General features: G+C 46.2%; 1 protein-coding gene across 1 annotated transcript in view; it reads left to right on the plus strand.

Moving 5' to 3' along the window:
* Nucleotides 1–706: 706 nt before the first annotated feature.
* LOC309567216 (uncharacterized protein) overlaps nt 707–16,582 on the plus strand; it is a 46,307-nt gene continuing 30,431 nt past the window's right edge. The window contains exon 1 of the mRNA XM_082272595.1: nt 707–784. The gene's annotated coding sequence lies outside the window, so the exon portion shown is untranslated. The remainder of the gene's footprint in view (nt 785–16,582) is intronic.

Here is a 16,582-nt window from a genome sequence, read left to right on the forward strand (position 1 = left end):
AGCGAGGGATGGGGGAGATAAAGAGAGAGAGAGAGAGAGAAAGGAGAGAGGGAGGGAGATAGAGAGGAATGAGGGGGAAGAGAGTGAGGGGTGGATAAAGAGAGGTGGATAGAGAGGGATGGAGGGTATAAAGAAAAAGCGAATGGGAGAGGGGAGAGAGAGAGTGAGAGGGGGATAAAGAGAGAGGGGCGGGGGGATAAAGACAGGGATGGTAGAGGGGGGTAAAGTGAGAGGGGGGTAGAGAGGGATGGGATGGTATAAAGAGAGAGGAATGGGAAAGGGGGATAAAGAGAGAGGGACGGGGGGGGGATAAAGAGAGAGGGGTGAGGGGATGGGAGAGGAGGGGGAATAGAGAGGGACAGGGGGGTATAAAGCGAGAGGGGGGAGAGAGTGACAGGACGATAAAGAGAGGAGAACAGGTGGATGGGTGAGGGGGGAGATACAGAGAGAGGGATGGAGGTATAAAGAGAGAGTGGTGGGTGGATGAGAGAGGGGGTAAGAGGGGAAGGGGGGAAGATACAGAAAGAGGGGGATACAGAGATTGGGATGGGGGAATGGGAGAGGGGGAGAGAGTGAGAGGGAGATACAGAGAGAGGGACAGGGGGAAAAAGAGAGAGGGATGGGGGGATGGGAGTGGGGGAAGGGAGGGGGGGTGATAATGATTGCAGATATTGTATGTTTTTCTCTATCTGATTCCTTTGTTTTCCCAGGAAGGGCGATGCCTCCATATAATCACACATGTGCGATCCGGGACGCTGTGAGACGGGAACAACCAATCCCTTTGGTGAGTGGACGGCAGGTCCAATGTCATACCTGAGGACTAATATACAGAGAGAGGCAGATACCCAATGTGTGTGACCCAAATAATAATATACAGAGAGAGGGAAAAGGACGTGGCTTCATCTCCCCTCTATACACCGCCCCCCTACCAGAGACCTCACAGAGATGATGGGAACCCCTCATAATGGGCACAGCGGGTGTACAGACCTGGAAACCCAGCACAGGGATGGTGGGAACCCCTCATAATGGGCACAGCGGGGGTACAGACCCGGGAACTCAGCACAGGGATGGGGGGAACACCTCATCATGGGCACTGCGGGTGTACAGACCTGGGAACTCAGCACAGGGATGGTGGAAACCCCTCATTATGGGCACAGCAGGTGTACAGACCCGGGAACTCAGCACAGGGATAGTGGGAACCCCTCATAATGGGCACGGCGGGGGTACAGACCCGGGAACTCAGCACAGGGATGGTGGGAACCCCTCATAATGGGCACAGCGGGGGTACAGACCTAGGAACTCAGCACAGGGATGGTGGGAACACCTCATCATGGGCACTGCGGGTGTAAAGACCCGGGAACTCAGCACAGGGATGGTGGAAACCCCTCATAATGGGCACAGCAGGTGTACAGACCCGGGATCTCAGCACGGGGATGGTGGGAAACTGCCATTCCACTCCCTGACAGCGAGGTGTGAGGTTGCTGGTTCCTTAGCTCGTGTGCTTCCAGAAGCCAGGGGCTAGAGTTGCTTCTCTGCCCCAGGAAGGATGCTGGATCCTGGGGAGGACCCTGGCGGGGGCCCCCTGGATAGGCCTGAGACTATGGAAGACATGGAGCTCGGCCGAAGGAGGGGTGAATCCCTGCCTACCTTTAGACGGAGGACTGTTGAAAAGCTGAGGCGGATTGAGAAAGAGGAGGAGAAATTGGCAACTTTGAAAGTAGAATTTAAAAAGAAAAAGTTGTATTGTGCCAAACTGTACAGTAAGAAGAGACCGGCTCTGAGGCCTGAATTGAAGGACTTGGAGCAAGCTTTGAGGAAGCAGAAAGAGTTGGTGAGCTCTCTGAAGGAAAGCTGTGAAGCACTTCAGGAGAAATACAGGAATGAGGAGCGTTTCAGCCGTATGAGGAGAGGAGCCGTTTCCAGCATGGAGAGTGACCCAGTCAGTGAGGAGATTCAGGTACCGACAGAGTCAGCAGAGAGTGAGAAAGTGGGCCCGGAGGATGAGCCCAGCTCTTCAACACCTCAAACATCTGCTGAGCCCCCAATGGCGGAGGCCTCTGTCTCCCTCCCTCTGCAGCAGCAATGTGGAACATCTGAGCAGGAGGTTGAGGGGGGTACTGGCATGTTGGAGTTCGTCGCTGAGCTGGAATCCCCTCTGGATGGAAGAAAGTTCCATTTTTCTGCAGATTCCCCAGATGAAGAGATGGATACCGTTCCTCGCCCTATGAGAGAGAGACCTGTGGAGAGAGGAAAATTCACCATTAAGCCTGCAACATCCAGGAGGGAGTTTGATCCCGCCATTAACCATGACACTGCAGAGGTAACACAGAAAGCAGGTACAGTGTGTGTGCAAGGTGGTGATGTGAACTTTAATGACAATGTGCTTGCTGAGGGTTGTAGTGCTATGGGCTGTCAGCCCACACCCATAGACAATGTGCAGCATGCAGTGCAACCTGATACACCTGCTGAAAAAATTCCACTTTTAAATGCAAGTGGTGAGAAAATTGGAAAAAACTGTGTGTTTCTGGTTGAAGAGTCTGCAGAGAGGAGCACCACGGACATTGCAGAGGCTTTGCCTGGACCAAATACAGTGGCTGTTCCTGAGCATGGTGGAGGAGATGCTGGGAGCAGTAGTACTATAACTTTTTTGGAGTCTGCAGTAGACAAGGCTGTGATTGAACCCAGGAAAGCAGCTGAGTGCTCAGAGAAGGGGGAGGGGGTGGGTCTTGTCTCTGCTGCTCCAAAGACTGCAAGGGTTGATTCAGGCTCCTTGTCATCAGGTGTGGTTGTGTCTAAAGACAATGCTGTAATTGCTGATGTTTCTGGGAGGAAAACCTATGCTGGTGCTGCTGAAGGGTTTGGGAGGGGGGTGCAAGCAGGGAAGGAGCATGGAAATGTTTCATCTTCCTCATTATTTAAAAGGAGGAATGTGGTACAGCTCAGATGGGAAGGCGAAGGTATTCCGCCATATAGGAGAGCTGTGGTTGATAAGATTCTGCAGATGGGCTTTAAACCTGCAGATATCTTTGCCCTGATCAGTCCGACCGGCTCCTATGAGTACGATTTGTCCTTTGTCCGTCCGGAGTCTTTGGACATATTTTGGGAGAAATATGAACATGTGTATAGGAGCCTGCCGGACTGGAAAGGGCTCATCCCCAAAGTTGTGTCACGTCAGCCACTTATTAAAATGGTGACGATTCTTGTGCGCAATGAATCCATACCGCAAGGGGATTTATCTGTATGGCTGAGGAGATATGGAGACATCCTGAGCCCCTTACACAAAATTATGGATGATCGAGGAATATGGACGGGGGGATGGTCTGTGCAGCTAAAACTAAGAGTCATGGATAATGTCATCCAGCATCTGCCATCCTCAGCTTTCCTAGGGAGGGACAGACTGACCATCTTCTATCCAGGCCAGCCAAAGCTGTGCAATAAGTGTGGGGATAAAGGGCACTTTGCATCCTCCTGTCCAGTAATGAAATGCTCTCTGTGTCAGGATTTAGGGCATTTGGCAAAGGATTGCAATATTATAAGGTGCAACTTGTGCAATGCAGTTGGGCATCCTTATAGCCAGTGTCCTGAGGCAGTACACAACCAGCCTGAGCTCATGAGAGAGTTTTTCCGTCTGGACATGGAGGATGCTCAGAGCTCAGCAGCTAGGGTGCCTGCGATTCCCTCCGAGACTGTACCAATACCCAGTGTGTCAGTGTCTTCCCAGTCTGTGGTGCCCCAGTCTGTGCCAATGCCCAGTGTGTCAGTGTCTTCCCAGTCTGTGGTGCCCCAGTCTGTGCCAATGCCCAGTGTGTCAGTGTCTTCCCAGTCTGTATGTAAGGTATCGGTTACTAAGAATGTGTCCAATCCTTCTGTGTCTATGTCTTCCAAAATTGCAGAGGCGGCAAGAGGTGCTGAGGCAGGGGCATCAAGTACAGTGCCAGTCCCCTCCCCTAGACATTGCAGGGCTTCCATTAGGGACCATGGGGTGCAGAGGAGTGGGGAGAATGGTGAAGAGGCTGGCCTGGTGGTAGATCAGGTAAGGGAGAGTGGGGGTGAAGGGGAGGGTAAGAGTGGGGAAACTGTTATTTCCAATTTGTCCAAGGATGATGTGGAATGGTTGGAGGAGAAAAGAAAGAAGGGCAAAAGAAGGAAAAAAAAGTGTTCAGCTACCCACAGTCCTGAGGTTTTGCCTTTGACAAATAAGTTTGGGGTCCTGTCAGATGATGAATGGGACTTGTTGAGTACAGAATCTTCCATGGATGATGAGTCGCAGGGTGCAGTGAAGCGCACTGGTTCTCCAGGGGGAGAGAGTAGTCAGGCTAAGAAACGGCTGCCTCAATTATCTGTTAAAAGTGGCAACCAATAATGTTATCAGCTGAAAATCAGTCCTAAAATATAATTTTTCATTAAAGGCTCCATGCATGGTGATGTTCCTTAGTCTGGCTCTCTCGTAGGGTTTATGCTGTGTGCAATTTGGTTTATTTATTATGTTCTTGTTTTGTATAGTTATATTCAATTATTTTGTAAATATGTTATTTATAATTTATTTATTATGGTTTTATTGTATATAAGTTGATTGATTGTAAGAATTTCCAATAAACAAAATTAACCCCTCATAATGGGCACAGCGGGGGTACAGACCTAGGAACTCAGCACAGGGATGGTGGGAACACCTCATCATGGGCACTGCGGGTGTAAAGACCCGGGAACTCAGCACAGGGATGGTGGAAACCCCTCATAATGGGCACAGCAGGTGTACAGACCCGGGATCTCAGCACGGGGATGGTGGGAAACTGCCATTCCACTCCCTGACAGCGAGGTGTGAGGTTGCTGGTTCCTTAGCTCGTGTGCTTCCAGAAGCCAGGGGCTAGAGTTGCTTCTCTGCCCCAGGAAGGATGCTGGATCCTGGGGAGGACCCTGGCGGGGGCCCCCTGGATAGGCCTGAGACTATGGAAGACATGGAGCTCGGCCGAAGGAGGGGTGAATCCCTGCCTACCTTTAGACGGAGGACTGTTGAAAAGCTGAGGCGGATTGAGAAAGAGGAGGAGAAATTGGCAACTTTGAAAGTAGAATTTAAAAAGAAAAAGTTGTATTGTGCCAAACTGTACAGTAAGAAGAGACCGGCTCTGAGGCCTGAATTGAAGGACTTGGAGCAAGCTTTGAGGAAGCAGAAAGAGTTGGTGAGCTCTCTGAAGGAAAGCTGTGAAGCACTTCAGGAGAAATACAGGAATGAGGAGCGTTTCAGCCGTATGAGGAGAGGAGCCGTTTCCAGCATGGAGAGTGACCCAGTCAGTGAGGAGATGCAGGTACCGACAGAGTCAGCAGAGAGTGAGAAAGTGGGCCCGGAGGATGAGCCCAGCTCTTCAACACCTCACACATCTGCTGAGCCCCCAATGGCGGAGGCCTCTGTCTCCCTCCCTCTGCAGCAGCAATGTGGAACATCTGAGCAGGAGGTTGAGGGGGGTACTGGCATGTTGGAGTTCGTCGCTGAGCTGGAATCCCCTCTGGATGGAAGAAAGTTCCATTTTTCTGCAGATTCCCCAGATGAGGAGATGGATACCGTTCCTCGCCCTATGAGAGAGAGACCTGTGGAGAGAGGAAAATTCACCATTAAGCCTGCAACAACCAGGAGGGAGTTTGATCCCGCCATTAACCATGACACTGCAGAGGTAACACAGAAAGCAGGTACAGTGTGTGTGCAAGGTGGTGATGTGAACTTTAATGACAATGTGCTTGCTGAGGGTTGTAGTGCTATGGGCTGTCAGCCCACACCCATAGACAATGTGCAGCATGCAGTGCAACCTGATACACCTGCTGAAAAAATTCCACTTTTAAATGCAAGTGGTGAGAAAATTGGAAAAAACTGTGTGTTTCTGGTTGAAGAGTCTGCAGAGAGGAGCACCACGGACATTGCAGAGGCTTTGCCTGGACCAAATACAGTGGCTGTTCCTGAGCATGGTGGAGGAGATGCTGGGAGCAGTAGTACTATAACTTTTTTGGAGTCTGCAGTAGACAAGGCTGTGATTGAACCCAGGAAAGCAGCTGAGTGCTCAGAGAAGGGGGAGGGGGTGGGTCTTGTCTCTGCTGCTCCAAAGACTGCAAGGGTTGATTCAGGCTCCTTGTCATCAGGTGTGGTTGTGTCTAAAGACAATGCTGTAATTGCTGATGTTTCTGGGAGGAAAACCTATGCTGGTGCTGCTGAAGGGTTTGGGAGGGGGGTGCAAGCAGGGAAGGAGCATGGAAATGTTTCATCTTCCTCATTATTTAAAAGGAGGAATGTGGTACAGCTCAGATGGGAAGGCGAAGGTATTCCGCCATATAGGAGAGCTGTGGTTGATAAGATTCTGCAGATGGGCTTTAAACCTGCAGATATCTTTGCCCTGATCAGTCCGACCGGCTCCTATGAGTACGATTTGTCCTTTGTCCGTCCGGAGTCTTTGGACATATTTTGGGAGAAATATGAACATGTGTATAGGAGCCTGCCGGACTGGAAAGGGCTCATCCCCAAAGTTGTGTCACGTCAGCCACTTATTAAAATGGTGACGATTCTTGTGCGCAATGAATCCATACCGCAAGGGGATTTATCTGTATGGCTGAGGAGATATGGAGACATCCTGAGCCCCTTACACAAAATTATGGATGATCGAGGAATATGGACGGGGGGATGGTCTGTGCAGCTAAAACTGAGGGTTATTGATAATGTCATCCAGCATCTGCCATCCTCAGCTTTCCTAGGGAGGGACAGACTGACCATCTTCTATCCAGGCCAGCCAAAGCTGTGCAATAAGTGTGGGGATAAAGGGCACTTTGCATCCTCCTGTCCAGTAATGAAATGCTCTCTGTGTCAGGATTTAGGGCATTTGGCAAAGGATTGCAATATTATAAGGTGCAACTTGTGCAATGCAGTTGGGCATCCTTATAGCCAGTGTCCTGAGGCAATGCACAACCAGCCTGAGCTCATGAGAGAGTTTTTCCGTCTGGACATGGAGGATGCTCAGAGCTCAGCAGCTAGGGTGCCTGCGATTCCCTCCGAGACTGTACCAATACCCAGTGTGTCAGTGTCTTCCCAGTCTGTGGTGCCCCAGTCTGTGCCAATGCCCAGTGTGTCAGTGTCTTCCCAGTCTGTGGTGCCCCAGTCTGTGCCAATGCCCAGTGTGTCAGTGTCTTCCCAGTCTGTATGTAAGGTATCGGTTACTAAGAATGTGTCCAATCCTTCTGTGTCTATGTCTTCCAAAATTGCAGAGGCGGCAAGAGGTGCTGAGGCAGGGGCATCAAGTACAGTGCCAGTCCCCTCCCCTAGACATTGCAGGGCTTCCATTAGGGACCATGGGGTGCAGAGGAGTGGGGAGAATGGTGAAGAGGCTGGCCTGGTGGTAGATAAGGTAAGGGAGAGTGGGGGTGAAGGGGAGGGTAAGAGTGGGGAAACTGTTATTTCCAATTTGTCCAAGGGGGATACGGAATGGTTGGAGGAGAAAAGAAAGAAGGGCAAAAGAAGGAAAAAAAAGTGTTCAGCTACCCACAGTCCTGAGGTTTTGCCTTTGACAAATAAGTTTGGGGTCCTGTCAGATGATGACGATGAATGGGACTTGTTGAGTACAGAATCTTCCATGGATGATGAGTCGCAGGGTGCAGTGAAGCGCACTGGTTCTCCAGGGGGAGAGAGTAGTCAGGCTAAGAAACGGCTGCCTCAATTATCTGTTAAAAGTGGCAACCAATAATGTTATCAGCTGAAAATCAGTCCTAAAATATAATTTTTCATTAAAGGCTCCATGCATGGTGATGTTCCTTAGTCCGGCTCTCTCGTAGGGTTTATGCTGTGTGCAATTTGGTTTATTTATTATGTTCTTGTTTTGTATAGTTATATTCAATTATTTTGTAAATATGTTATTTATAATTTATTTATTATGGTTTTATTGTATATAAGTTGATTGATTGTAAGAATTTCCAATAAACAAAATTAACCCCTCATAATGGGCACAGCGGGTGTACAGACCGGGAACTCAGCACAGGGATGGTGGGAACCCCCTCATAATGGACACAGGGGGGGTACAGGCCTAGGAACTCAGCACAGGGATGGTGGGAAACTGCCATTCTACTCCTTGGCAGCGAGGTGTGAGGTTGCTGGTTCCTTTGCTCCTGTGCTTCCAGAAGCCAGGGGCTAGAGTGGCTTCTCTGCCCCAGGAGGGATGCTGGCTCATGGGGAGGCCTGAGATTAGGTCTCAGTCTATGGAAGACATGGAGCTCGGCCCAAGGAGAGATGAATCCCTGTCCACCTTTAGACGGAGGACTGTTGAAAAGCTGACGAGGATTGAGAAAGAGGAGGAGAAATTGGCAGCTTTAAAAGTAGAATTTAAAAAGAAAAAGTTGTATTGTGCCAAACTCTACAGTAAGAAGAGACCGGCTCTGAGGCCTGAATTGAAGCTTTGAGGAAGCAGAAAGAGCTGGTGAGCTCTCTGAAGGAAAGCAGTGAAGCATTTAAGGAGAAATACAGGAATGAGGAACGTTTCAGCCGTATGAGGAGAGGAGCCGTTTCCAGCATGGAGAGTGACCCAGTCAGTGAGGAGATTCAGGTACCGACAGAGTCAGCAGAGAGTGAGAAAGTGGGCCCGGAGGATGAGCCCAGCTCTTCAACACCTCAGACATCTGCTGAGCCCCCAATGGTGGAGGCCTCTGTCTCCCTCTCTCTGCAGCAGCAATGTGGAACATCTGAGCAGGAGGTTGAAGGGGGTACTGGGATGTTGGAGTTCGTCGCTGAGCTGGAATCCCCTCTGGATGGAAGAAAGTTCCATTTTTCTGCGGATTCCTCAGATGAGGAGATGGATACCGTTCCTCGCCCTATGAAAGAGAGACCTGTGGAGAGAGGAAGATTCACCATAAAGTCTGCAACAACCAGGAGGGAGTTTGATCCCACCATCAGCCATGACACAGCAAGCAGGTACAGTGTGTGTGCAAGGTGGTGATGTGAACTTTAATAATGACAATGTGCTTGCTGAGGATTGTAGTGCTATGGGTAGTCAGCCTACACCCATAGACAATGTGCAGCATGCAGTGCAACCTGATGCACTTACTGAAAAAACTTCACTTTTAAATGCGATTGGTGGGAAAATTGAAAATAACGGAGCTTTTGGTTGAAGAGTCTGCAGAGAGGAGCACCACGGACACTGCAAAGGCTTTTCCTGACCCAGATAAAGCTGTTGTTCCTGAGAAAAGTGGAGGAGATGCTGGGAGCAGTAGTGCTACAACTGTTTGGGATTCTGCAGTAGACAAAACTGTGATTGAACCCAGGAAAGCAGCTGAGTGCTCAGAGCAGGGGGAGGGGGTGGGTCTTGTCTCTGCTGCTCCAAAGACTGCAAGGGTTGATTCAGGCTCCTTGTCATCAGGTGTGGTTGTGTCTAAAGACAATGCTGTAATTGCTGGTGGTGTTTCTGGGAGGAAAACCTATGCTGGTGCTGCTGCAGGATCTGGGAAGGGGGTGCAAGCAGGGAAGGAGCATGGAAATGTTTTATCTTTCTCACTATTTAAAAGGAGGAATGTGGTTCAGCTCAGATGGGAGGGTGAGGGTATTCCTCCATATAGGAGAGCCGTGGTGGATAAGATTCTGCAGATGGGGTTTAGACCCGAAGATATCTTCGCCCTGATCAGTCCGACCGCCTCCTATGAGTATGATTTGTCCTTTATCCGTCCGGAGTCTTTGAACATATTTTGGGAGAAATATGAGCATGTGTGTAGGAGCCTGCCGGACTGGAAAGGGCTCATCCCCAAAGTTGTGTCACGTCAGCCACTTATTAAAATGGTGACGATTCTTGTGCGCAATGAGTCCATTCCACAAGGGGATTTATCTGTATGGCTGAGGAGATATGGAGACATCCTGAGCCCCTTACACAAAATTATGGATGATCGAGGAATATGGACAGGGGGATGGTCTGTGCAGCTAAAGCTAAGAGTCATTGACAGTGTCATCCAGCATCTGCCATCCTCATCTTTCCTGGGGAGGGACAGACTGACCATCTTCTATCCAGGCCAGCCAAAGCTGTGCAATAAGTGTGGGGATAAAGGGCACTTTGCATCCTCCTGTCCAGTAATGAAATGCTCTCTGTGTCAGGATTTAGGGCATTTGGCAAAGGATTGCAATATTATAAGGTGCAACATGTGCAATGCGGTTAGGCATCCTTATAGCCAGTGTCCTGAGGCAATGCACAACCAGCCTGAGCTCATGAGAGAGTTCTTCCGTCTGGACATGGAGGATGCTCAGAGCTCAGCAGCTAGGGTGCCTGCGATTCCCTGTGAGTCTTTGCCAATGTCCAGTGTGCCTGTGTCTTCCCAGTCTGTGGTGCCCCAGTCTGTGCGTTTGCCTAGTGTGCCTGTGTCTTCCCAGTCTGTGGTGCCCAAGTCTGTGCCAATTCCCAGTGTGTCAGTGTCTTCCCAGTCTGTGGTGCCCCAGTCTGTGCCAATGCCCAGTGTGTCAGTGTCTTCCAAATCTGTGGCGCCCCAGTCTGTGCGTTTGCCTTGTGTGTCAGTATCCTCCCAGTCTGTATCTAAGGTATCAGTTACCGAGAATGTGTCCAATCCTTCTGTGTCTATGTCCTCCAAAATTGCAGAGGCGGCAAGAGGTGCTGTTGCAGGGGCATCAAGTGCAGTGCCAGTCCCCCCCCCCTCGACATTTCAGGGCTTCTATTGGGGTGGTCCCTGTTGGTGATTTCTCTTTATATTCACCCTAGATACCTTAAATGTATATTCAAAAGTTAAGTCCCTGACTTAATAGCAATAGTCTAGTCTGTTCTATGCAAATAAGGCAGAGCTCTGGAGAATGTTCTATCCTGCTAAAGAAAACACGTCCAAACCGTGATCAGTCTAAAACATTCTTAACTTTATTCAGCAAAGCGGGGTAACTATTATACACAGAATTGAACAGGAAATACAGTTGGGAGGGGGAGTGGATGCTCATGAAGAGTCAAGTTCTCACAAAAGTTGAACAATGGGTTAATACAGAATGTTCGTTAGAAATTGCAAAATATGCCTTGTCTAGACCCTATAGCTCAACTTAGAATAAAAGGAAGCAGAATGTGTTAGGTACAAAGGAAGTGGGGATGTATCTTTATCTTGAAGTGTCAGAACATATCGGGTGATTTACTTAGGTCATTGTTCATGTTTAACTAAAGACTTAAAGTAACCTTAACTGAAACAAGTCATTACAAGTCACAGTTGTAAGAAAGAAAATGGCGTGACACAGGTCAAGCACTAGAAAATGGTTGCCAGCAACTAGAAAGAGGTCCTGTCATTCCCCTTCAATCCCCTCTAAAAAATCATAATTTCATATGCATGATTTTTCTCCTTATCATTTATACGGTGTCATCAGAGGACACCAGGCCTCTCTGGAAAGGAATAACAGGTTAGGCGACAATGTCCTTTGTTTCCTTAGTATAATCAAATAAGGACCTAAACCTGCCCACCTAAACGGTAGACTTAGCTTTCTTAGCTTTATAAAACTTTACATATTCCTGGTAATCAAAAGGGGTTTGGGTTTGTTGGATCAGAACACCTTGTCTAGCTGTTAGAAATGTGTCAACATTTTCAGCATCTCTGTTAAAGTACAAACTTACATAAGATCCCCCTCTGCTAGCTGAGTCTGGGTTCTTTGTGGTTTTAGCGATTAAACACATAATAAGCTTAAAAAATGCATATAAAAATAATAGAAAAAGTAAAATCATCACAATCATCATAGCAATGTCTTTTAACCAGGAAAACACTCCTCCAAAACCAAAACCTCCCATACCTACAAAGGGATCCCAGCTTTTAGCAATGTTACGGGCCACATACATGTACATTTCTTCAATAAACTCACTCGCTCTGACTGGCCTCCACAGAGTGACTACATATGTCAGATACATATTGTAGCGGGACTGACCCATGAACAGGAGTCCATCCCCTCTTGCATGGTCTGGAGAACTATAGAGCGGACAATTGAATTGTCTGCTTGGCCCTAAGGCATTTCTACACCAGGTAAGTTACCTGGACTGAAAAAATAAGAAACAAAGATGGCTGTGTCTCCTCGTCCAATAGGACACTTGAAAAAAAACACACTACTTAAACCAATCACTGTACAGTAGGTAGCATCGGATGGTATGGTTGTCAGTAGAGATGGCACATCAGATACCACTTGCATGCTATGATCAGATAAAGAACTAAAAAACTTTTTGGCTTAGTGCCAATTTTCCAAAAAACTTTTTTTTTTATTTTTTTTTTTTTTCTCGTGCCATTCTAACAAAAATCTGGCCAGAGGTTCCCCTCTTTTAATAGAGGATACACATAAAATATAATTTAAAAACTATAATCAGATAAAAAGTTAATCTGATTTGAAACTTTTGGCTCTGTGCCAACAGGGTCCAATGGTCACACTAATTGCGGTAACTCTTTCTGTCCAAAAATAAATTCCATAAATATAACAGGAATAAAGATATGATATTTGAACGCTTTCTTGGCAAATAGCCAATTTTCAAAATTTTGCAGGAAGGCTCCCCTTCACACAGGGGATCATTTGCAAAATATAATTTTTCATTATCTATAATTCTATAAAAAATAACTTCAAAATATCCTGCCGACAACGGCAATTTATATATTTTTTTTCTAGTAAAATAGTGTTTTTATTCATTATTACTACGCTCTTACAAGATGGGCACAAATGTATAAAAGGCAAAACTTCTAAAAAATTCTATAAAAATAATTGCATATGTGTAGGAATGCTGAGACCGTTCATTTGCAGAAGTGACCCCCCCTCTTTTCCCCTCGTGTAAGGAAATGTAGTAGTTTTAAATGTATCTGACACATAAACATTTTCTGCTTGTCTGACATTACGAAGAAAACTACACCTGCCTTGGAGAATGAAACCGTGGGGTGCAGGTGTGGTCAGGGGTATTTGTAAGGTAATATTATTATTATAGGGGGACCTATGTTGAAAATGTCCTACTCTTTGATTTGCCTCTTCTGATAAGGTCCTTGGAAATGCGCCCTGACAGGCTGCTTTTCTTTAGACAGATCAAAAGAGCCAGCCACATCACTCTCTGTTATGGCTTTTTTGAAAACCTTACAAAGTTTTAGTAGCCCAACCAGAAACTTGCTGTTTTACAATTAACATGTACTGTGACTTTAAATTAACGGCAAATGTTTGAATTCTAAGACTGTGCTACTCAGCAATGACACTTCACTGCCCAAAAACGCCAAAGTCTCACCCGTCTTCTGTCTATAGGCAATCGCTGTGGACTATATCTACGTGTTTAAAGACTTTCACTTTCACTTTCACAGCTCTACGCAGCTTTTTTCCTATTCTATTGTACTAATACGGGGCATAAATAAACCAATTCTCCCCACTTTTTCCATGTACTTTTATCAACTCAACTAAACATTTACTAAAAGATTTACTTGTATCCTAATATCTCTAAGGCTGGCCACACATGTCCGGACAACTCTTTATCGTACAATTTTCTGTTAGATCCACCACAAACCACATAAGAGGTCAAAATTAAACACATTCATTTGTATTCAATTAGGCAGAGGTTTGTACTACATAGCTGAAGGTAAATTTCAAGAAAACCGCACTGAAAATTGTAAGAAAATTGTATCATGTATGGCCAGCATCAGACCTAAACCTTCAGTATAATTTCACAAAACCATAAACAAAACATGTCTCTAAGATTTACACATTCACAAAATCACTTAAATGTATCTGGGTCCTTAGACCCTCTTTATGGTTAAAAACCCCTCCTGAAAAGCCATTTGGTGTATGTATATTACACCTTGTACTCCCAGGTATAGTGGCTATCAAGAAGGCTTTCCTACCATTATAGACAAACAGACAATACACATAATAAACATTTATCTTGATTTGTCTGATAACCCACGATCGGTCAGTCAATTTTTACAGTAATAATGAAACTGTCGCTATCAGTGTTATATTAACAGTCAGCAGGCGCAATTTTTACAAGTCATATATAATTATAGACAGAGTTTCCATATATGTCAAACCAGCAATATAATACTCCAATACAATATGACAATATTTTCAAATGGCATAACAAAATGAAATAACAAAATAATCACGTGATCAACAGACTTATCTACTTACCAAATAAGTCTTTTAGACCAAACAAACAAATTATCTTATACTCTAAATCTTACAGTTCTATGCGATAGAAAGATAGGAGCAAGAAAAAAGGAAAGTATTTGTTTTCTACACAGAACAGACTGACATCTATTTATTATTCACTAAAGGAACGGGGTTTTCCTAAAACCCCCTGGGCTTCCCTGAAACCCAAATAAAAAAACTGTCTTTGTTGAAGACAGCTTCAACGCCTCCCAGAGACGTTTTATTTGTCCCTCCCAGAGGAACGGGATTCTTCTCGAGGAAAAATCCCCTGGGCTTCCCAGAAGCCCCGGATATTGTCTTTCCTTATAAATGACAAATCCTGTGTCTCCCAGAGACACTGTCTCGATACGTTCCCGGAACGTATTCAGGTTCAACAACCTAACATATAATATCTTTCCCTGAAAAATATTATTCTGGCTTCCCTGAAGCCTCTCTATATATATATATATATTAGTATTCAAGCTTCCCTGAAGCTTCTATATATATATATATATGTAAAGATCCAGAGCGTCTCCCAGAGCTGCTCTATTATCCAACACGCTCCCTGAGCGTTTGGTGTCTATGGCTCAAAGAACGGAACCAGGGCCAAACGGCCAAGTCCCACCGGACAGGCAAACAGATAAAATAAAATATCTCCTTACCCAGACCGGTGAATCCTTGGACCCGTGATGGCCGCTCTCTCTCCGATCCCAGACGTAGCCCCCAATCTGTTGGTGATTTCTCGTTATATTCACCCTAGATACCTTAAATGTATATTCAAAAGTTAAGTCCCTGACTTAATAGCAATAGTCTAGTCTGTTCTATGCAAATAAGGCAGAGCTCTGGAGAATGTTCTATCCTGCTAAAGAAAACACGTCCAAACCGTGATCAGTCTAAAACATTCTTAACTTTATTCAGCAAAGCGGGGTAACTATTATACACAGAATTGAACAGGAAATACAGTTGGGAGGGGGAGTGGATACTCATGAAGAGTCAAGTTCTCACAAAAGTTGAACAATGGGTTAATACAGAATGTTCGTTAGAAATTGCAAAATATGCCTTGTCTAGACCCTATAGCTCAACTTAGAATAAAAGGAAGCAGAATGTGTTAGGTACAAAGGAAGTGGGGATGTATCTTTATCTTGAAATGTCAGAACATATCAGGTGATTTACTTAGGTCATTGTTCATGTTTAACTAAAGACTTAAAGTAACCTTAACTGAAACAAGTCATTACAAGTCACAGTTGTAAGAAAGAAAATGGTGTTACACAGGTCAAGCTAGAAAATGGTTGCCAGCAACTAGAAAGAGGTCCTGTCATTCCCCTTCAGTCCCAATTCTATTTGGGTGGTATTGGGGATGCAGAGGAGTGTGGAAAATGGTGAAGCGGCTGGCCTGGTGGCAGATAAGGTAAGGGAGAGTGGGGGTGAAGGGGAGGGTAAGAGTGGGGAAACTGTTATTTCCAGTTTGTCCAAGGATGATGTGGGATGGTTGGAGGAGAAAAGGAAAAAGGGCAAAAGAAGGAAAAAAAGGTGTTCAGTTACCCAAAGTCCTAAGGTTTTGGCTTTGACAAATAAGTTTGAGGTCCTGTCAGATGATGACGATGAATGGGACTCGTTGAGTACAGCGTCTTCTATGGAGGATGAGTCCCAGGGTGCAGTGAAGCGCACTGGTTCTCCAGGGAGAGAGAGTAGTCAGGCTAAGAAATGGTTGCCTCAATTATCCTAATGGCAGTTCCCACTCCGTTAAAAGTGGCAACCATTAATGTTTCCAGCCTAAAATCAGTGAGTGCTCGTCATATGGCCTTATTTTTGCTCAGCGAGTTTAATGCTGACATTTTGTTTTTGCAAGAGATCCATCTGAGTAGTCTGGCTGATATACATCTGGCAGACAAGGAGTGGATGCATGGTCCCTCCTTTTGGTCTCTTGCGGCCGAGCCTTACAGTGGGGTTGCGGTCCTTTTTTCCGGTATGGTAACGTGCCGACGAGTAATTGAGGTAGATTGGGAGATGCATGATTTTGGATGTCTCTGTGAATGGGGCAGGACCTGCGCCTGATTAACATTTATGGTCCCCAGATGAAATGGGACAGGAAATGCCTCTTTACAAAGATTAAGCCTTTTCTTTTTACGGCTCAGCAGGTTATCTTTGGAGGTGACTTCAACACCATTACTAGGCCTAAAGACAGGAGAGGTTTCAGAGATAAGCTGGGCTATGACAGCCTTTTCCTGAATGCAATGGTTAGGGAAGCAGGTCTGGTATATGCGCACATTAAGCGCTGCCCAGACAGCACGGGGTTCACTTTTCAGTGAGGTAATAGTCAGAGTAGGATAGATAGGTTTTTTTTTTTAAAGGGGGACTCTACTTTTTTCGACACCTGTGTGATCAGGCTAAGGCCTTTGATAGGGTTAATCATGAGTACCTATGGCTCCTTCTTGGCAAGTATGACCTGGAGGGGGGTTTCATTGA

Source organism: Pelophylax lessonae, assembly GCF_965119305.1.
Source record: "Pelophylax lessonae genome assembly, chromosome: 11".
Classification (NCBI taxonomy): Eukaryota; Metazoa; Chordata; class Amphibia; order Anura; family Ranidae; genus Pelophylax; species Pelophylax lessonae.